General features: G+C 38.0%; 1 pseudogene; it reads left to right on the top strand.

Annotated features, from left to right (window-relative positions):
* Nucleotides 1-1,410, top strand: part of LOC122072096 — a 3,542-nt pseudogene extending 2,132 nt beyond the window's left edge.
* Nucleotides 1,411-7,168: the final 5,758 nt, after the last annotated feature.

Genomic DNA, 7,168 nt, shown 5'->3' with positions numbered 1-7,168 from the left:
TTAAGTTTCTTCAAAGAATTGGGTGCCAATGTAGGTGTCCTCTCTGGTCTCATCTATGATCTCTCACCACCATGGCTTGTACTCATCATAGGTTCAGCAATGAACTTTGGAGGCTACTTTGCAATTTGGCTTGCCGTTACACACTGCAAATCTCAACCTCAGATATGGCATATGTGTATCTATATATTTCTTGGTGGAAATTCAGTGTCATTATTCAACACAGCTGCATTAGTCACTGCAGTCAAGAACTTCCCAGAAAGTAGAGGAATTATGATTGGCCTTTCCAAAGGATTTGTGGTTCTCAGTGGTGCAATCTTGACACAACTTTATCTGGCAGTTTATGGGGATGATTCTGGGTCACTCATTCTTCTTATAACTTGGCTTCCTGCTGCCATATGTGTGTTGTTAGATCCTACTTGTAGGATCATAGAGTTTGTTCAGCAACAAAAGAAAGAGATTAATCTCTGGAATACTAAGAGATCAACAATTGAGGAGCCTGTAGACCAAACTTCTATTGAATCAACTCCACCAACAGAGGAAGTGCCACCATTGAGTGCTACTCCAATCTCTCGCTTGACTCATATGTTAAAGGCACCAAAGAGAGGGGAAGACTACACTGTTTTGCAGGCGTTATTTAGCTTTGACATGTTGATTCTCTTTGTCGCAACAATTTGCAACATTGGCGGGGCATTAACGGTGATTGATAACATTGGACAAATAGGAATGTCTCTTGGGTACCCATCTCGTAGCATAAGCACCTTAGTTTCACTCGTAAGCATATGGAATTATCTCGGACGAGTGGCAGCCGGCTTTGTATCTGAGATCTTTGTGAAGAAATACAAGTTGCCAAGGCCTTTAATGCTCACCATGATACTCTTCTTGTCATGCGTTGGTCATCTTCTTATTGCCTTTCGTGTTCCAGGCTCTCTTTATGCATCATCAGTGATAATTGGGTTCTGCTTTGGGGCGGAGTGGACATTGATATTGGCCATCATATCTGAGATTTTTGGGCTCAAGTACTACTCTTCATTACTAAACTTTGAAGCCATGGCGAGCTCACTTGGGATGTATATTCTCAATGTGATTGTTGCGGGACACCTCTATGACAAACAAGCAAGGAAGCTAATGGTTAAGTTGGGGTCCAAAAGGGCCACCGGGGAGGGCTTGGACTGCAGCGGAGTACAATGTTACAAACTCTCGTTCATTATAATTACAGCTTTGACATTGTTTGGGTCTCTATTCTCACTTATTCTCGTGCTTAGAACAAGAAAGTTCTATAGAAGTGACATCTATAGGAAGTTCAGAGAGGAAGGAATGGAAATGGATATGGAGATACAAGAATCAGGGGAAAGAAATATTGAAATCTCGTCTTCTGTAGAAACAAGTGGGGGTACAATAAACAAGGGATGAGATGGCAGAGGTACAAGAAGCAATTAGGGGCGTGGTGAACACACAAATAGTGTACATGGAAGTTTTGGATTCATACTTTTGTACATGTTGGTGTTGCGAGCAACGTAATAGAACTATGGGTGTGGACTGCTTTCATGTCAAATAAAGACAAACTGATAGGTAACACCAAGAAAATGGTTGGTTTCTGTACAAAGGGGTAGAGAGAGGTCATTCTGTGTGTGTGTGTGTGTGTGTGTGTGTGTGTGAGAGAGAGAGAGAGAGAGAGAGAGAGAGAGAGAGAGACAGATGTTTGTTACAAAAACATCCTCCGCAATGAGTGCAGTAGTGCGGTGGGCATCAGTTGGCCGAGAGGACCTTGAGGTGCGGGTCCGAATGCTCTCAGCCATCCGATGTTCACTACACCGCCACACTTACTGCAGAGAATAATCACTCATGCTTGTCTACCTTGGCGAGCCAAGAATCTTTTCCCTTTCTTTAGTTCTGTGATATAAAAAATAGGAAGGGGGGGGGCGTACTCAATCCACGAAACTTCTGTATTTGCAAGGTTGGAGGGAGGAGAACTACGTAGTGTTACCCCGAGAATGTAGAGAAGTTGTTTCGACGGCTTGACGACCAAGTCGCAATATTCGTTCCTAAATTACGGTGATAAATCTTGAAAAATTAAGAGAGATGATGGGGGCAAAGTGGTACTTTTAAGACTTTTACAAGTAGAAAGAGATATATATAGAAAGTGAGGTCAATAGTTATTTGGACTAGTCAATGTGCCATGAAATTTCAGTGCGGGTTTGTACCTCTGATGAGGTACGGGGATGAAGACATCTACAGGTTATCTTTACAGGAGGCTCGACAGAATTCAAGCCAAGGTAGAGATTGTTGGTGTACGATGTCTTGTATTCCATCACAGTTTAATCCAGAAAGTACTGGTGCATCGCCTCAATAGGCAGGATGGTGGTCCCGCTATATTGTGTACTTTCCAGATTAGGGTTTTTCGCTATATATTTGTTGCGAGGGTTTCTTTCTCGGTAATGCAAGTAATACTGAGAGGTGTCAGGAGCGAGCGTTGTAACCCTATTCTCCATTAATAGTGAAGCAGGATCTCATCTTACCGGGGACGTAGGTAATCTTGCCGAACCTCGTAAATCTGTGTGTATTGTTTGTTCTTGTTTTTCCATTATCTTCTGCATCATTTTAGGGTTGCGGATATATAAATGAAGGCAATTAATAATCCTCTGGAAGACTAAAACTCAAAAGAGAAATTTGGAGACCAAGGATCTAGAAGTAAAGATTTTTTTTTTTGGTTGAAAAAAATAAAGAAAGATTGAAGTAAACTTTTTGTGATACAAATTTAGCGAACATAGGGAAACTTTTTAATTTATTTTTTTTACTTATTCTTTAGATCTTATAAGAATTGTCAAATCAGATCTTAAGATTAGGTTGATAATATATTCTGAAATATATTAAAGGGGAGAGGTTTTGCACACTGTTGTTTATGGTGCACGATCATGCACACAATCATCGGATGGAGGTTATGGGTACACCCTCATCCCAATCCAACCATTGTGTGCATGGCCATGCATGTTTTCCCTATATTAAAACGTGAAGAGGTTATCAACTTTATCAATTATTATGTAAGATGATGTAATTTTTTTTTTTGGGTAATTTACAGTGTCACCCCCTAGAGAATGCCACTATTATAGGAACACCGAAGATCCCCTCTTTCACCAAATTAGACTCAGACCCCCTACCGTCAGTCACTATTACAGAATATACCAAGAATGCTGACATAAGCAATTCATTTTTTTTTCTAAATACCATTTTTCCCTTAAAAATAATGAAATACTGAAATTACCCTTACCCTTGATAGTTTGATACCAAATCCTTGTAGTCCCCAAATAGATTTCACCACAACCCTTCCAGCAGTGACTACGGCTGAAGAACATTTCCTTCCGGTGAAACCCCCAAGAACCCAAGAGAGACTCAGAAAAAAGGAAAAGGCTTCATTTCTTTCTTTCTTTTGGCTCGAGATAGTTAAACGAGTAGTGGATGATTTTGTTTTTCTCTGCTTCTTTGTTGGCAATGACTTTCTTCCACACAAGCCAACATTGGAAATCCGGGAGGGTGCCATTAATCTACTGATGTTTGTCTACAAGAAGGAGTTTACTACTATGGGTGGTTATCTTACAGATGCGGGCGAGGTCCTGTTGGAAAGGGGTAGAACATTTCGTTCAAAAAGTTGCAGTATATAAGGACCAAATATTTTGGAAGCGAGCTCGTATTCAACAGGTCATTTGCTTTGAGGCCTAGCTCTAGGAAGAGTTAGAATATTGTTTGTTGTTTCCATTCATGATTTCATCAATTTCTGGTTTGACGTTTGCATCTACTAAGAGCCTAGAAATGGTATCTATGGGGTGAAATATCTTCTCTTTCCTGATTTTCCTCTTGAAAAATAGTTGAAGTAAGCATAGGGCAAAGAACAGATTCCGCTCTGTGACTGTCTCCCATTTCTTCCATCTTCACCGAATTGAATCTTTCCTCTCCTTCTCCTCCGGCTTCCAATTGGCACTTGTTGAAGTTCAAAACCCAATCGGTTTTTCTGGTTTATGTTAAAGCCAATGGAGTTGCTTAGATCGAACCTTTCTCGAGTTCGAATTCCTGAGCCTACCAATCAAAGGCGATTTCAAGGTTCGATTAGAAGTTGGATTCTATCATTAATAAACGACTCAAAAGAGAGAGAAAGAGGGAGCTGGCAACGTGAACAGATTGACGACGGTGAACAATAGAACCTCAGAAAAGGTCATGTTGCTCCAAATAAAGATGAAGAAGAGAGGGGTATTTTTGGGATAATAAAATAAGGTGTTTTACTCATAAAGGCTAAAATGTCATTTCATAGCACCACTCAACAGAGACTAGCGGTAGGGGGTCTGAGTCTAATTTGGTGAAAGAGACGGGGTGTTCCTATAATACTGGCAATCTCCAAGGGGTGATGCTGTAAATTACCTTCTTTTTTTTTTTTTTTTTTTAAGTGCAAAACCTTCCACTTCTCCTATGTCTTTTTTTTTTTTTTCCCTTTTCTTTTATGATCTTTCAACCTAAAAACAGAACTATTAAATAGTCAACACTAAGCATTAGGGTAATATGAATTTACAATACTCAACTATTAAATAATTTTCTAATTCTTACTTTTTCCAAAATTATTAAGAAAATAGGATTTTTTATGTATTTAGATATTTTATATTATCAAAGATTTTGATATTTCGTAGGCAATGTCTCAAAATTAAGCACTAGGCATACACTGTTTAATCAATTGAAGCATGAATTATCATTTCCAAACAATCAGATTTTCATGTTCTTAAAGATTTCTAAAAAAAACTGGTCAAAACAAACCCTAGTAAACATGAAATGATAAACTAAGCATCTAGATCTAGGATATGTGTTCGTTACCCAATAAAAAACCAACCGGGAGGGGGAGGAATAACATTTTACCTCAAGCTATGTTTGATTGCAAGGGAAATTTATAGGGAAGGCAAGTGAAATTTTCAATTTGAAAAGGAAACTTAGGATGTGTTTGGTTACATAATTCGTTAGAAAGTCTAGTGAAACGTGATTCTCTTTTTTTTTTTTTTTTAATTGTTTGGCTGTTTTTTGAGTTGATTCTACTTAGAAATACTAATTCATTTGAAACACCTTGTAAAGCTAAATGTGGTTCATCTGAGAAATAAGGTAAATAGCAAAACTTGACACACATAATCCTAGCCCTCATATAAATAGTCCATGTTAAGTGGTGATTCAAAAGAATCACAAATATCAGGATGGGTAACCAAACAGTTTTTTGAAAAATCTTAAAAATAAATACAACTCAGCAGAAACACTTTCTAAGGACTCATTGCCAAATCTGAAATAAAACTCCAATAAATTTTGTAACCAAACACATCATGTAATCATTACCCCATGTGATTGTATAAACTATTTAAATTTGTTACCATATTTAGTATTGATACATTTTGCAATCCATCCGTGGGTTGCCTAGATGGTTAGGGCGAATTGGGGATTGTGTGGAAAGGTGCATGGTCTAAGGTTGGATTCCCCCTCTGTGCATCCTCGATTTTGATTAGTTGAGATACGCGTAAGCTGGCCCGGATACCTTGCTTAACAGAAAAATGATACATTTTGCATGTATCTTTATTTTACATTTTATAACAAAGGGTTATGGATGCAAAGTAAAGTGAAATTTAATAACCAAATATGGAATAATTTGGGGTTAGTACGTGATGTAGTCACATGGAGTAATGATTACAATGTTTTTTCTCAAGTTTGAAAGTCTTACTTCCCTCCCCTTTGATTCCCTTTGCAACCAAATGGCGCCTCAAGTTGCTTGGAATATCTCCCAAATCTGAAAAATACCTCTAGATTTAAAATTATGTCGTTTGTCTGATTTGGACATTATAGATGCACAAATCAGCCAAAATTGGATTATCTTAACTATCAATCTGAGATATGCCAATTGATAGAGGAATCTAATGAAATGATCTCTTGTTCAATTTTGTAAGTTTCATGAAGTTGCAGTTGTGAATCTAGTGAATCACTCTGATCCGATCAGGTTGCATCTATTTAGCGAAAGAAAGAATTGCCAGTAATTAGGTCAACCCACTGAAGCTTTATCTAATATCTCACCCTCTTCCCCCTCCCCCCCCCCCCCTATATCTTATCTATTTTAATTTGTACAGGTGTTTCTAATAGAACTCAAAATTGCTCTGGATGGGTAAGTGGAGTACATTTTAGAGGAAAACTTGTCTTACTTTGTGCAGATTATTTGACAATAGAAAAAAACACTGATCCAATGTCTTGAAGAATTCTCTATGGTCTAAAGAACTCCAAGGAGGGAGGGTGTAACTTGGCACAAGTTTGGAGTGATTCAGAGGATACGCATAACTTAATTCAAGATAATAGCACATGTTTGTGGCCTTGGAGCGCAATCCATCTTTCTTTTTTCTATGTTTATAAATCACTCTCCCAACTCATTTTTTTGTCTCAAGTCTTCAAAAGAATGCGCACCATTATTTAAGCACATTGCTTTGTTGGTTGCGTTGTTGTATGGTTGTCCCTGTTGGCAACCCGACCACGTGACAGTGATGATATAACCAATTTGGGTGACATGGCCGAAACTGATGACATGATAGCATTCAATGTCACTGATGAGATAACATAGTCACATTATGTGTATGGAGTGGTTTGATTCACCCATGGTAGGTGGTGCGGGTTTCTGGGTCAAAACTGATAAAATTAACCTATTTACGCTCAGGGGCATTTTTGATAGTGAAAATGATAATTTTGGAAGACCATTTCTTCATGAAAAAGATAGATTATAATTTATCTGGTCCAGTGCATTTGATTTCGTCGCATTCCGATACCGTACGAAGAAGTTACGATATTTGTGGCAGTCAAGGATAATTTTAACATTAATGAATTTTTTAAAAGAAGTCTTCTCCATGTAATGATACGAAAAAAAATCAGATCTTTCCAACGGTTCTAATTTCATCACATTCCGATTCCATATGAGGAAGTTGCATCATTAGAAAGTTCTAGGGGCATTTCAGTCATTTTATATGGTTAAGTCAGATGACCTGGTCTTCTGGAAAGTTGTAGAGCATCCGGTTGCAGTTCTAACGCACTTTTTTTCATCTTGATAGGATATCGTATGAAAAAGTTACATGTGTTTCCATAAACCCAGTTCGAAAATCCGAAAAAAAAAAATCAACAG

Source organism: Macadamia integrifolia, chromosome 1, assembly GCF_013358625.1.
Source record: "Macadamia integrifolia cultivar HAES 741 chromosome 1, SCU_Mint_v3, whole genome shotgun sequence".
Lineage (NCBI taxonomy): Eukaryota > Viridiplantae > Streptophyta > Magnoliopsida > Proteales > Proteaceae > Macadamia > Macadamia integrifolia.
This window is presented reverse-complemented; position numbering and strand designations above follow the sequence as displayed.